We start from the raw sequence: 14,852 nt of genomic DNA on the forward strand, positions 1-14,852 counted from the left end.
TCCTCTGACCCCAGGGTCATCTTGTGACCTATACCAGCCATCTAAGAATGTGTTCATTCCTCTTGTGTTTTCCTACATACAAGAAGTATCTAAACAGCTTGTATGAGAACAATACAAACTGCAAGTATATCTAAAGTATATGAACACAGTTGAAAGATCTGTCAGCATGTGCTAATTGCAACAGAGACAAATACAGTATATGGAGAGATTTCAGTAGTCTAACTGTCTGACAGTGATATGCTAGCACCCATCATGGCAACTCATTTACAGAGTGATGGTGGATTCCATAAGTTAATTAATCTATCACCCATGTCTAATTTTAGACATTTTCTGAAGAGATTCATTCCTGAGAAATGTATTACCTATGACAATGTTGAGCTCTTATCTATTTCAGTCTAGTGGTAAAGTCTTGTTTTATTAGTAGCTCTAGTACAGTATATGAGATATTTTCTCTTTCTGCAACCACACTTATGAACAAAACCTCCAAATGAAGGGGGGAAAGGGTGATGAATTCCACTGAAGTAAATCTATTCAAATGAATGTTCACAAATATTTGTTTTTTGCAATAATCTCACAACTCTAGTCTCAATATATTTTTGCTGCTAAAATATAGCAATATATACTCTGTGTGTGTGTGTGTGTGTGTGTGTGTGTGTGTGTGTGTGTGTGTGTGTGTGTGTGTGTGTGTGTGTGTGTATTATAAAGAGAGAGTGAGACTAGGGCATGGAAAGTATATAGTATGTGGACCTGACTCTCCTATACTTTATTTCAGTGTTATACTGGTAAAACGTCACTGATTTCAGTGTAACTAGACTTACATAAAACTGGAGTAATGTGCTGGTGAATCAGGTCCTATATGCTTATCTACTGCAGTCTCTGTGTGCATGTATTATAGCGGTCACAGCTGCATAGTGAAGGTTGAATACACACACATGCACATGCACATATCTATCTTAGGTTTTCCTAAGGTATCTATCCTTGTGGTACCAAAGTGATGTATACACAGTGTATATTATCATACACACATATGTACAGTGTTGCAGAGCCATGGCAAATCCCAGTTAACTCCATTTGACAGGCGGCTCTGCTTGCAATATTGTGCTGACCCCGTTACAACCCACTGCCCACAGCAACCCGGAGCATTCATTTCCGCTTCTTCTTTTCAAGAACACAGTACAGGCATTGAACTGTGTTGCTGTAACACCAACAGACCCCAGTTGCCGGCGGGCAGGATCAAACTTGGGCCCTTTGGAGCTTAATGCATGAGTCTCTACTGCATGAGCTAAAAGCCAACTAGCTGTTAGGTGAGGCTGTAGAGCAGATTCATTTTCTCTCTCTCTTTATGAGGTCTCAGTGCCAGTAGATGGGACAGAACACCGCACCCAGAAGGTGTGTGGATTTCATGAGCAAGGGAAGATAATGTGCATTGCCCCCCTAAATAACAGCCAGGTTGAAGCAGGGGCCCCTTGTTTCAAACCCATTGTTCCCATCATCTTTATATGCCTCCTTTCTATATGGCTGGTAACTCAGCAGCTAAATTGCAGAAGGTACTAATCAAACTGAGTCAGTGTGTTCTTTGTTTAATCCAAATAACTGCTCAAGAAAAACTGTGTTAATAGGGTCAGAGATTAGAATAGGTGCTCTGAAAATGAAGTTTTTAAAGGAACAACACATGAGATAGGTGTGAGGGTTGGTTGGAGGGTGATGAGGTGCATTGACTAGGTCTCCCAGATGGGATTTTAGGAATTCAGTTAGAAGTCCGTATAGGTTTAGGGACTCTTTGTTGCAAATCCACCTCCCTCCTCTAATTTCTGCTGTTGGCACATAACAGCTGGTTCTGTATAATCAGGATTTTTTCAGTGACTCAAAGGGCAAATGAGCCTGAGGCTTTCACATACGTTGGAGAGTAGTTGAAGTTTTAAACTGGAGCAAAGAGAACATACAGAGAGAGATGATGAATACCAGCATCCACTCCTGGGGCCCAGGGAAGCACGTGCACACATATAGCAGAATCGAAGAGGCTTGTCTCCAAAACTGACGTTATCCCTGCAGGGCATGTAATTCAGTTTAAATGAAGGGGAAAGTTGCAGTGTTGTGGCTTTCCTTTCCCCCTTCTGAAATTTGACATGCAGCTGTACAATGAGGAGGGGGGAGAAGGAGCAAATGGGGGAGGCAGTGGTCTGGGAAACAGTTGTGTATCCAGACAGATGGCCAAATTAGAAAGTTCTTATTCAGGCAAACTTCCATTAAGCCCACAGGAATTTACCTGAGTGATAACTGAGTAAAAACAGTAAGGGATTTGGTTCTGGATTTGGATGGAAGGGGATATTTTACTCAGTAGCTGGCCCCTTTTAAGTGAAGTGGGCCCCGCTCCTCTCTGCCAGTTCAAGTACATCCCAGATTGGCCTGATTAAGAGAGTGGGGCTGTATCTGAGGCTAATAAAATTAAAGGAAGACAGCTGTAATTGGAAAGGAGGTCACTGGGGGGCATTCCCTGGGAAGGCTGAGGGCAGAAGGCCAGCAGAAGGGCTAGTCTGTGACCTTCCTGAGCTGGAGAGCCAGGAAGAAGCCTGGGAAGGACTCAGCTGGAAGGACTGGGGGGTTGCTTTGTAAAAGAACACTTGGGGACTGAAGGAAAGTCCAGATGTGGCAGCAAATACTGATGCTGGTATGTGGTTGGACTATGTTTTTGGACTTTTAGGGACTATGTGCACTGCGTAGGATAAATGGGCTGTTTTTTGGCTTTCAAGAACTATTTGCACTTTGCGGGATAACAAACTGGCTCCAGGTAAGGGTAATATTGTACCCGGGAGAACACGTGATGGAACCTGAGATGGGGAACTGAAGTGGTCACCCTGGCATTTTTGTGCCCAGCTACAAGAGGGGTCTTTGGGAGCAAAGGGGAATCAGGGCAGGATGAAACTGGCTTATTGTATAACTGGGGCATCCTAGTCTTTGAAGATCATCTGCTGAAAATTTTTTTTTTCCAGTTTAGAACGGTGCAGGGAATTTATCTCTTACTTACACTAAAGGTCTCAGTGTCAGACCTAGAGGTGTGTGGAACTAGATGGGTTTGGTTGGTAGGAGTTCATGCCAACCTTCTCTTTGGTTTCTGTTTGTTATGGGCTCACATTAACTTTGAGTGTTTTTGAATGACCCAAAACATCAAGGTGAAACCCCTAGTTTCACCTAGTTTTGTACAAACGAGACATGGTTTGTTTGAAATTGGCTCTAAGTTTGTTTGGAAAGGATGTGACAGCTGGTGAATCAGGCACAAGCTTTGCATTTGTAATGAAACATGAAGCTAGGGGAATGTTGTGTGGTTTAGGGTTATGCAGGGGATGGTTCTCTCAGCTCTCGTCACAATTCCTGTGGCCCACTCCTGGGTCTGCCGTTGACTTTCTGTCTAACCTTGACCAAATCATTTAACCTGACCAATTTCTTCATCTGTAAAATGTGTGTGCTTAAACCTAACTGGCTCAGAGAAGTATTGCATGGCTGGTAGAACTCATGTCCATAAAGGGTATTAAGATCTTTGGATAAAAGCAATTACATAAGTACAAAGCATAAGTATTATTCCACACTTGTAGCAAAAGAAACAACTAATACTGAACCACAAAAGTGCAGTTGCAATGAGTCTCTCAAATTACACAAACAATAAAGGTGGATAGAGGCAAGGCAGACAAGTATGTCTAATACACTGCTGGATGACCTGTGAGGCCCTAACTGGTGATTGAAAGGCCAGTACTAATTTAGAAAATGAAATGTCTCCTTGCAGTTATTTCTTTGTGTGGTTTGATAACATCTAAAAGTACACTGACTAAAGCCTGCAGCTAAAAATCCTCTGATTATAGCTGATTCTGCTCTCTGGCCAAATACTTCTATCACTTTCAATCTGGATTTCCCAGGCCTGACATCTTCATGTTTCATCATTGCCAAGCGAAAAATCCCATTCCACCTTTTCATATGTCTCAGCTGCAGAACAATGGCATTCAACCAACCCAGTGCCTCAGATGGAGCTGTTAATTTGCCACAGTGTTAGCAATCAGCATAAATGTGCCATTTCCAGGATAGGTGTGAAATCCCTTAGCAGCTTGGAACACCTGAGAGAGTTATTCAGGACAGATTAAGAGAGAAGAGACTGTCTGAAAAGAATTTTTTTCTTAATAAATAAAATACTTGTCTTGTGGAAGGCCAACATTACCCAGAAAGAATATATACAGACATAAATATGCAGAGGTCCAAAAAATGGACACTTTTATTAAACATGCATTCAAGGCCAGATCACCAGCTGGTGTAATACACTGATTTACACCGGCTAAGGACAATTTCTAGGCAGTTATGAAGTGATATATGACAATATATTTAAAATATCACATTTGTCAGTTTCCATTTTATGTAAGATACAGTGTGGCACATTGCACCCATGATTTACGTTTTGTTCAGATATGTTCTGAGGCAGAAAACTTTTGAATCACAATGTTGCCCACCCATGTCTGTCTGCCTGCCTGTGCTCCTATTACCATGGTTCTAAATTGGACTTCTACCTATCCACTTTACACAGGATGCCAATGTATAGGTACAAATCTTACAGGCTGAGATGAAGCCCCTTTGAAATTTGAAAAGCAATGTGAAACTTGTCACCAGATTCTCTCATCCTAACAGGAAATATAATTTTCATATGAAAAATTGTCAGCATTTTGTAAAAATTACTCCAATTTCACAGATGTTTTTTGGACCCAAGGCGATTTTGATGAAAAAAGATTCATAACATATATTTGAGTAATTGTTTTTTTATGTTTGCTTCTGTTCCTAGTATTTTTCTTTTGTCACTTTTAAAAACTCTTTTTCTGCAATTTTTTCCTAGGGTATTACATTAACAAAAGTGGGGGAAAGGCAATGGATATAATTAATTTATATTTTCAAATGTGTTTTAATAAATTCAGTAAGTAGAGGCTGTTAAAGAAACTTGGTAACCATAGGCTGAGAGGAAAATACTTGCACTGTATTATTTTTATTTCCATTTATAATGTTAAATGCACCCATGTAAGTCTCTCAGTGGATGTGCAATTACTTTAGAAGGACACAATGCACATTTCAAAATGGACAATGCCCCAAAATGCTCTCCATTCCCATTACAATACAGAACGTGATCCTCAGCTGGCATCATAAATCATAGAGTGTAAGGTCAGAAGGGACCACCAGATCAACTAATCTGACCTCCTGTATATCACAGGCCACCAGCACTCACACACTGAACCTAGCAACCAAAATGTGACCAAAGTATTACAGCACACAGGAGACTAGATTATGATGTGCCACAAAGAGGGAATAGCGGGGACTGTTGTGCACTAATTCCTAAGGCCCCTGCGATGGCAGGGAACTGATTAAGTGAGATGTACCCACATAATGCTAACAAGTGACCCATAGTAACATGCTTCAGAAGAAAGTGGAAAACGCCCAAGGTCACTGTCAATCTGTCCTGGGGGAAAATTCCTCCCCAACCCCACATATGGTGATCAGTTAGACCCTGAGCATGTGAAGAAGAACCACCCAGCCAAGCACCTGATAGAGAGAGAATGCTTGGTGCTACCTCAGAACTCTGGCCCACCCCATCCAGTGTCTCATCTCCAGTAGTGGCCAGGACTGAGGAAGGAGACAAGACAAAACAAAACAACCAAGCAAATCCAGAATATACTTGGGGGGAGGAGGAACCCTTCCTGACCTCTGCAGGTAGTTTGCTGAAGCCCTGAAGCATGAGCTTTTAGGAACATATCATATGACAGAAACTGGAAGTGAGGCCAGAGCTGTTGACTCCTGCCCTCATGTTACACAATCACACTTCTAAAACTTGTTATTTGCGTCCACGACTCCTAATGTACAAAAACCTCACTCCTCTGATTATTAGAAACTTTCCTCTAATTTCCAGCCTGAATTTATTCATAGCCAGTTTATACCCATTTGTTCTTGTGCCAACATTGTCCTTTAGTTTAAATAGCTCTACACCCTACCTGGTGTTTATCCCTCCGATATATTCATGGAGAGCAATCACATCCCCTCTCAGCCTTTGTTTTTACTGGGATAAACAAGCCAAGCTCTTCCAGTCTTGTCTCATAACATAGACCCTCCATTCCATTGATCATCCTAGTAGCTCTTCTCTACACCTGTTCCAATTTGAATTATTCTTTCTTGAGTACGGATGACCTGATCTGTTCACAGTATTCCAGTGGAGGTCTCACCAGTGTCTTGTACAATGGCATTAATACTTCTCTATCTCTACTAGAAATGCCTCATCCTGATACAACCTAGGATCACATGTGCCTTTTTCATGGCCGCATCACATTGATGGCTCATAATCATCCTGTGATCAACCTCCACACCCAGGTCTCTCTCCTCTGTTTCTTTCAACTTCCAAGCCCACAGCTTGTAGCAGAAATTCTTAATACTAGACCTTAAGGACATGATCTTGCACTGTGTACTATTGAATTTCATTTCATTCTTGTCACTCCCATCTTCAGGGCCATCTGGATTTTCCTGTGCAATATTCTTATCCTCCTCTGCATTGACAATGCCTCCCAACTTTGTATCATCAACACATTTCATTAGCACACTCCTGCTTTTTGTGCCAAGCTCATTAATAGAAATATTGAATCCATGAGGAACTCCACAAGTAACCTCTTTCCAGTCTGATAGTTCATCATCCAGCACAACCCGTTGCCTTCTCCCCTTTAGCCAGTTCCTTACAATTCTTGTACTAATCCCCATCTTCTCTAATTTAACTAATAATTTCCCATATGGTACCAAATCAAATGTTTTACTGAAGTCCAAATATATTAGATCTACTGCACTTCCCTTAACTAAAACATCAGTTCTTTTCTCAAATAAGGAAATCAGGTTAGTCTGGCATGATCTAACTTTGCTAAGCCCATGTTGCATTTCATCATCTTTACCATTTATCTCCATCCATTTAATTATTCTTTCTCCACAGTTTGTTCTAAAGCCTTCTATACTACTGAAGTCAGACTAACAGGTCCCTGTAATTGTCTAGATGACTTTGTTTTCCCTTTCTTAGATATAAGTATGACATTAACTATTTTCCAATCATACAGTACTATTCCAGAGTAAATAGATTCATTAAAAATTCTTGCTACTGGACAAACAATCTCATGTGCCAGTTCTTTCAGTATGCTGAGATGGGAATTATCCGGTTTCCCAGATTTGAGCACATTAAGCTTTTAAAACTTTTCTTCCACCTCAGATGTGGTAATTTCCATTTCTACATACTCATTTTCATCAGCCATCCTGTCTTCATGCCCATGTTCCATATTATCATCCTTATTGAAAATGGAGGCCAAGTATTATTTTACTTTTGGGGCCATACCTAGATTATCTAATCTCTTTGCCATCACACTGCAGCCTCATCCTTCCTTATTCTCTTTTTATTTATATAACTACAAAACTGCTTATTATTTATTTCAATTTTATTGACAAGGGCTAATTCATCTTGATATTTAGTAATTCTCACCTTATTCCTATATTTTCTAACCTCCAAGATATAGCTTTCTTTTGCTGAGCAACCTCTTTTCCCATTACCTACAGGATCTCTGCTTTTTGAGGTGGTTATTCATCCAGCTGGGTCTGGAGCCTTTCCTTACAAGTTTTTCATCTTTGCTTGGAATGTGAATGGCAGGTAGTTTTTGTATGATTGATTTGGAAGGAAATCTTAAGCCTCCTTTACATTTAAGTCCATGAGCTCTTTCATCTAGTTGACTTCTTTAATTCCCTTAATTAACTTCAGTGCACTTATACCAACTGAGAAACTGGCACCAAAACTCTCCTTCTCAAGTCATTTCCCTTTAGCTGGGGAAAACTTGATAAAATACTTAGTTAAAATTTTTGATCGAAACATTTTCCTGGCAAATTGTGCAGTTTCATCAGAATAGAAATTTCCCATGAGAAAATTTGACTTTTGACTTTTTTTCTGATTTTTCAATGGGAAAATTGTAAATGAAATTTTTGTTTCAAATTGACATTTCACAATTTCCACTTGTGAAAAAAACCACTATTTTGAAATGTCAAGCATCAAAATTTGGAAACAACATTTTGTGTTTCAATATTTCTGAACAGATTTTTTTTCAACTTTTTGTTCCTTGAAAAATTTTGATATTTCATATTTTTATTAATTTCAGAATGAAAACAAATATTGAAATTTCAAGATTTCTTGTCAGGATCTTGTGAACACAAGGGTAGTCAGTTCTAGAACTGAGGATGTCTCTGAGACTGCCAAGTTACCACGATCCCCCAATTTAAATCCGGAGACTATTATCCTGAATCCCTCAGCTGAGTTGAACTGTTGCAGTAGCACAAAATGAAAAATGCCTGTAGAGACAGGAAGCAAGAAGTAATGATAAATTATTAAATCTCAGCATCAGAACAGGTTAATAAATGGGGGTGCCCAAGGGATCAGTACTGGGAGCCTGGTGGTTCATTATATTTATTAACTGCCTGGAAAAGGGGGTGAATAGTGAGTTGGCAAAATTTGCTGATGGCAGTTATTTAGGTTAGTCAGGAAAGGCAAGGAAGGATTTGAGGAACTCCAGAAGGACCTAATTAGGCAAGATAGTGGGGGAAACAATTCAGAAGGAAGGAACAATTTAGACTACCCCTACATACTGATAAGCTTTGAACCAGACCTTTCAGGGTAAAGAAAATTGTTGTTGAGAGCTTCCATTCACTACTCTAATGTTGGTCAAAAATAGGCAAGATGTTAAGGAGAGAAAAGTGAATACAATGGAAAATATCACGCCGTTATATAAATTAATGCCTCCATCTCACCGTCAGTGCTGCATTCACTTTAGATCAACAAATCTGGAAAAAAAGACAGAGAAGAAGTAGAAAAGGTCCAGAGGTACTGAAGGAGTGAATCAGTGTGAGGAGTGACTGAAAAGAGTAGGACAGTTTAGTTTGAAAAGAGAGAGGTAAGAAAACTAATAAATTGCATGGAGAAGGCCATCTGGACACTTCTGTTTACCCAGTCTCATAATATAAGACACGTTAGTAGGCAATGGATATAAAACAGATGAGAAGAAATACAGTTTTATGCAACATTTAATTAAATGGTTCACCATCACTGCAGTAAAATATTACCAAGACTAATAGCTTAGTAAGATTTGGAAAAGGGTTCTGCTTATATGAATTGCAAGGGGCATCAGTCCTTGTGCTTTTGGGCATTAGCCAATCAACAAGGAGAGTCAGGAAAAAGTTTCCCCACATGATATATTATTTCACAACTAGGTGCATTATTGGAGTTCCAGGGACCGAGGATGGGAATTTCAAAAGCACTCAGCACTGGCCCAACTTTGCCTCCACTGAAAAGCCAATGGGAGTTTTACCATTGACTTCAGCGGGAGCAGAGGTAAGCCAATGCTGGAAGCTTTGAAAATCCCACTTTTAATTCTTATTCTGAAATATCCAGCACTGACCAGTGTTGGAGACAGGATAGCTGATGAGACAGGCTATTTTGGCCTTTTCCAGCATTCTCTGTTCCTGTGCCAGAAGCCGACTAACATAAGTAAAACATTTCTGCTACATATTTCTTTTATGCAGTCAATTTTATCCATTCGAGTGATCTGCAATGTGTTACATGAATTGCCAAGAAAGAGAAAGCAAATTTTTTTTTAGTGTTTGCCCTAGTTTATTATGGCAACATTGATAGGTTTCTTTGGTGCTATCATTTACCATGGCACACAGCAAGCAGATTAGTTACCTGTAACAGGTACTCACACAAAAATGTATTTACAGATCACTTGAGCATTAGAGATGGGTAATTTTGAGACTCTTATCAAATGTTGTTCTGCACAACATAAAAATATTGGATGATGTATAAGATGACTACTCTGCGCTGGTTAGGCCTCAACTGGAGTATTGTGTCCAGTTCTGGGCACCGCCTTTCAAGAAAGATGTGGAGAAATTGGTGAGGGTCCAGAGAAGAGCAACAAGAATGATTAAAGGTCTTGAGCACATGACCTACGAAGGAAGGCTAAAAGAATTGGGTTTGTTTAGTTTGGAAAAGAGAAGACTGAGAGGGGACATGATAGCAGTTTTCCGGTATCTAAAAGAGTGTCATCAGGAGGAGGGAGAAAGCTTGTTCATCTTAGCCTCTAATGATAGAACAAGAAGCAATGGGCTTAAACTGCACCAAGGGAGATTTAGGTTGGACATTAGGAAAAAGTTCCTAACTGACAGGGTAGTTAAACACTGGAATAAATTGCCTAGGGAGGTTGTGGAATCTCCATCTCTGGAGATATTTAAGAGTAGGTTAGATAAATGTCTATCAAGGATGGTCTAGACAGTATTTGGTCCTGCCATGAGGGCAGGGGACTGGACTCGATGACCTCTCGAGGTCCCTTCCAGTCCTAGAGTCTATGAATCTATGAAGAGAAGGATGAATAGACCCAATGTACTGTAAGTGTAATTTGCAACACTCCCTACTATACCAGATATTATGCAGCTTGCAAAGGCCTGATCCAAAACCATTGAAGTCAATGGAAAGTCTCCCATTGACTTCAATGGGCTTTGAGTTAAGCTCCAAAAATGCATTTAATTTTTGACATGCCTATTCCCCTGCTATTTCAGTTGAGCCTCGCCTAAGCAAAGAATGAATTTTGTAATTAGCAAAAATGTCATTGGGAGTTTGGCAGCAAGTGCTCTTGAAAATCCCATTAGGTGCCTATCTGCGTCTTTAGGCACCTAAATACGTTTAAAAATCTGGCCCTCAGTGGCTAGGCAGAACGTTTGAACAACTATCAAAGGAATGCTTCTTGTATGCTCCAGTGAGGTAGCTCTTCCAAAATATCTTGTGTCCAGTGAGGGCAAACATCTCTGTGGTGTCTATCAAGGAGGGCTGTCCTTCCCAAAGTCAAGCAAAGAGCTGATCAAATATGTCTGGTGTCCAGTGAAAGGACATTTCAGTGCAGTGCTCAATGTTCATTGGGCAGGCTTTCCTGTAAGGAAATGGAGGAGTTGCTTCTATGAGTGCTTGCTGGTGTCCACTGAAGGTGCATCCTTTTATTTGTTCCAGAGGCTTCTCTTTTTTCAGCCTCCAGAAACTCCCTCTTTAGACCCAAAAGCCATTTTTATCAATCATTTGTATGCCTCAAATAAATTCCCCCCCAAGGAAAGTGACGAAAGAAGAAATGCGTGCCTTCTTTCATCGCCTGTGATATCTCTCCGGTGAAGTATAATTAAGGTATTTTCATGCTGGCTGGCCTGCACTGTCTGCCCTTTTTGAGAGTTGAAGTCTATCGAGCTGTTATTTGTTTTTTACACATTGTGTGAGGAAGGATTAAGCCACTGCAGTGTTTAATACCAGTAAATGATGTGGAACTCCATAAAAACATCAGTTATGTTGCAGTTAAAGGAGGCTCAGAGCTCTCCTGGAGAGCTGGGGCTCTGTCTTCATTCCTTTCATGACAGAACCTGTGGGCAATTGTCTCTGGAGAGGCTTTTAAGGGAAGAAATCAGCTGAGGGATTGCTAAGAACAGAGGGGATTTTCTCCGTTATCATTTCAAATGTCTTTAAAAAAAGATACGGGAGGATTGTGCTGGCAAAAGGTGCCATACTCACAGCTCTGAAAGGAGCGGAGTCCTTACCTCAGTGCCTCAGCCCTGACATGCAGGGAGGATAGATAATCTTCAAGACCATTTGATCCTTGACATTTCTACTAGGGCTGTCAGCAGTGATGGTAATTAGTGCTGATTGTGATATTGTGTGGGGAGGGTTAGGAAGCAGGGGAAGAGTGTGAAAACCTGGATATTAGGAAATGAACTAAGCCTAGCAATTCATTTTGCACAGGCTATTAAATAGCCATGAGATGGCAACAATTTTCAGTCACTACTAACCTGAAATGGGTAATGTCCTAGATGTAAAAGCCTCTACGGCCCTTCATCCAGTCCTCTGAGCCAGACAGTCACCCCCATAATCTATCACTGCCTTTTACAAACATATGTGAATTGTTGTGCTTGTGAGTGAGAGAATGATAATTCCGGTTAAAATCAGACATAGTGCCAGACACTCGGCGGGTGCCAGTTGGCATAACTCTATTGGCTTCAATGGAGCTATGCTGCTTTATAACCAGAGGATGGAAGGTCTGGAGCATAGTACAGATAGTTGTAGAGTAAACTTCCCTTCACACAGCCCTGTTAATGTATCTCAGTTTTGACCAGCAACTTCCTCTGATATTTCAATTCTGGGGCCCCACACAAATTTAAAAGTGTGTTTCAGTCCTTCCTGAACAGCCACACCCTCAGTCCTGGCACTCTGCCAACATATGTTAGTCCTGACCTTTGGGATCCCCTGCTATTACAGCAGCAAGAATGGCATTATTTTCTGGTACAGAGTAAAATAGGTACCTGTAATGTATCTGTATTTACTAGCAATTACCTAAGTACATATTATTGGAAACTTCTTAATGCCCTTAAGTCACAAAACAAAATAACAAGGGACACTCCTAAATACCATGTGCAAAGTAATTAAATGCATTACTCAGTTAATTAATGGATTGTGTAATTACTAAACATTGATACAAATTGCTAAACATTGCTGCAAAGTGTAGAATGGGTACATTTGCTTACTACTATCAATAACTTCAGTTATGTCATTGTAAGTGCATTTTAGTCAGAGTCCAGAAATAAAACCCCTCTGCTCTTGCAGAGAGCTCCTCCTGGGAGATTCCCAGAGCACACTGAGGTACGGAAGATGGGGGGGATGTCTGATTTTCTGGTGACAGGCAAATATGGGAGAGCCAGTGTTCTAATCAGGGCTGAAGAACTATGCATGGTCTGTCCTAGATCCCAAAACACCCTTCACTAGACAAGACTGGTAGAACATGGAAACAGAGGACACACTGGAAAAACCCAATGGTCCATGTAGTCCATTACCTTGTCTTTCACAATGTCCAGCAGCCCTGCAGAAAGCAGTCATGGGATAACCTGTTCGTATGGAAAGTTTCTTCTTAATCCTGAATAGTTAGAGGTTGGCCTAAAACCTTAAGCCCTTGAGTGGAAGAGTTTATATTTGTATCCAAACCCCTTTTTTTTTTTGGCTAAATTTGTACTAAAATACCTCTAGATATTCTTGTTAGCCATATCAATGTCCAATCCATTTTTAGACCTGCTAAGCTCTTGCCCGCAGTGACACTGTGTGGCAAGGAGTTCTGTAAGTGAATTGTGCACTATGTGAAAAATAATTTCCTTTTACTGGTTCTAACTTTGCCGATGTTCTGTTTCAAATGTCTCCTGGTTCTTGTATTCTGAAAGGGGCTGAACAGAAGTGCCCTATCTACCTTCTGTATGACAGTCATTATTTTATGCAGTGCAGTTGTAGCTGTGTCAGTCCGAGGATATTAGAGATGCAAGGTAGGTGAGGTAACATTGTTGGTCCAATAAAAGATATTACCTCACCCACCTGATCTCTCATTCATTATTTTGTATATCTTTATCCAGTCTCCTCTTAACTGGCTCATCTCTAAGGTAAACATTACCAATCTTTTCAATCTCTCAGTGGGAACAGGATCAGCTAAATAAACCTTAATGTAGGCTGAAGAAGAGAAGGAGATAGTATTGATCTGAAGTATGTGGAGAGAAGAATCTTGAGTTTCAAAGTGTCAGGCCCATTCAGTTGCAGGGCTTGGGAACAGCGCAGCTTGGAATAATTTGCTGGCCAATGTTGCTATTTTTCTTCCTTCAAATAATTATTCACATTATTTTCCATTACTGGATCACATTGAGTAAAAAGTGCAAGAGTTAGCTCTTGAAGCAACAAGAACAATCAGATCAATTCATGGTGTGGGTTAGGGGGATGGAAGTGAAGATTTTGTGTCTTTTTCCCCTGTAGAGGTTTTCAAAGCTTAACACATGCATTGACCAGGAGCAGGGACATTTATGATGAGGAGGAAGAGGCCTTTGACTATTGGAGCTGTTTTTGATGGAGGGGACTGGTTTTCCAAAAGATGTAAATACTGTGAGGGTTTTAGATGTACCTGCCTTGGGATTGCAGATTAGCTGGATGGTTCAGTGTGGGGTTTTGAATTATACTTATTTGTCTCTCCTTAATGGAGAGATGGGCAGAGATTAGGTTTATTCAGTACTGCAAATCTAGTTGCATGTGCTTTATGGCACTGGCATGAAAAGATCAAGCTCACTTAACTGGTGATTGAAACAGAGACTGAACCCAGATCACCTTTAGTAACCCAGTATGCCCCTGACCTTTTGTCTCTGTCTCTCCCACCCAGTTCATTCAATCCCAGGTGGGTGCTTAAGCAATTGCTTTCAGAATACTATCTTCACTGTCCCAAACAAATAACCACCAGAGGAGTAGATTTGTCATTTTATTTTGTTCTTGTTTATTTGCTCTCCTCAGTCACCCATAACGAGGCATCATCCACTCCCTGACTGAAGACTCCACTCCATCTGTGTAGGATAGGGCATGCCCTTCAAGCCCCACCTGAAGCTTGCGCCTATTTCTCTGGCATGTGCAATTGTCAAAGCAAACAAACAACACAGCGCCTGAAGGAAACAGATCAGGCAAGGCAGTCAAAGAATGCACATTTGCAGTCATCTGCTGTCCCCCTCCTCCCTCACAACAACAAAACAAAAGCCAGGAGAATAAATTACGAGGGAACCCTTGCAGTTTTATGACGCACTTTATATGCCATGAGCCGGCCACTGCCGTGCCTCTCCGCTGCCAGAGAAAGCAAGAGTGAATACAGATTTGATTTGTCACCCAGCACAAGATGTATGGGCAGCATTAGGGAAATGACACTTGGAGCGGAACATAATAAAAAGTGTCTCAC

The 14,852-nt window shown here is 40.7% G+C and overlaps 1 protein-coding gene and 1 long non-coding RNA gene across 6 annotated transcripts in view; one reads left to right on the forward strand and one right to left on the reverse strand.

The window, feature by feature from the left end:
• The window catches only part of CHRM2 (cholinergic receptor muscarinic 2), a 141,495-nt gene that overhangs the window by 63,187 nt on the left and 63,456 nt on the right, over positions 1–14,852 (forward strand). The window lies entirely within an intron of this gene.
• The window catches only part of LOC120370428, a 43,917-nt gene continuing 43,462 nt past the window's right edge, over positions 14,398–14,852 (reverse strand). For all 3 annotated transcript variants that reach the window (XR_005583734.1, XR_005583735.1, XR_005583733.1), the window contains one exon: positions 14,398–14,565. This is a non-coding gene — a long non-coding RNA (uncharacterized LOC120370428). The remainder of the gene's footprint in view (positions 14,566–14,852) is intronic.

The sequence above is a fragment of the Mauremys reevesii genome, linkage group 1 (genome assembly GCF_016161935.1).
Source record: "Mauremys reevesii isolate NIE-2019 linkage group 1, ASM1616193v1, whole genome shotgun sequence".
NCBI classification, from domain to species: Eukaryota; Metazoa; Chordata; order Testudines; family Geoemydidae; genus Mauremys; species Mauremys reevesii.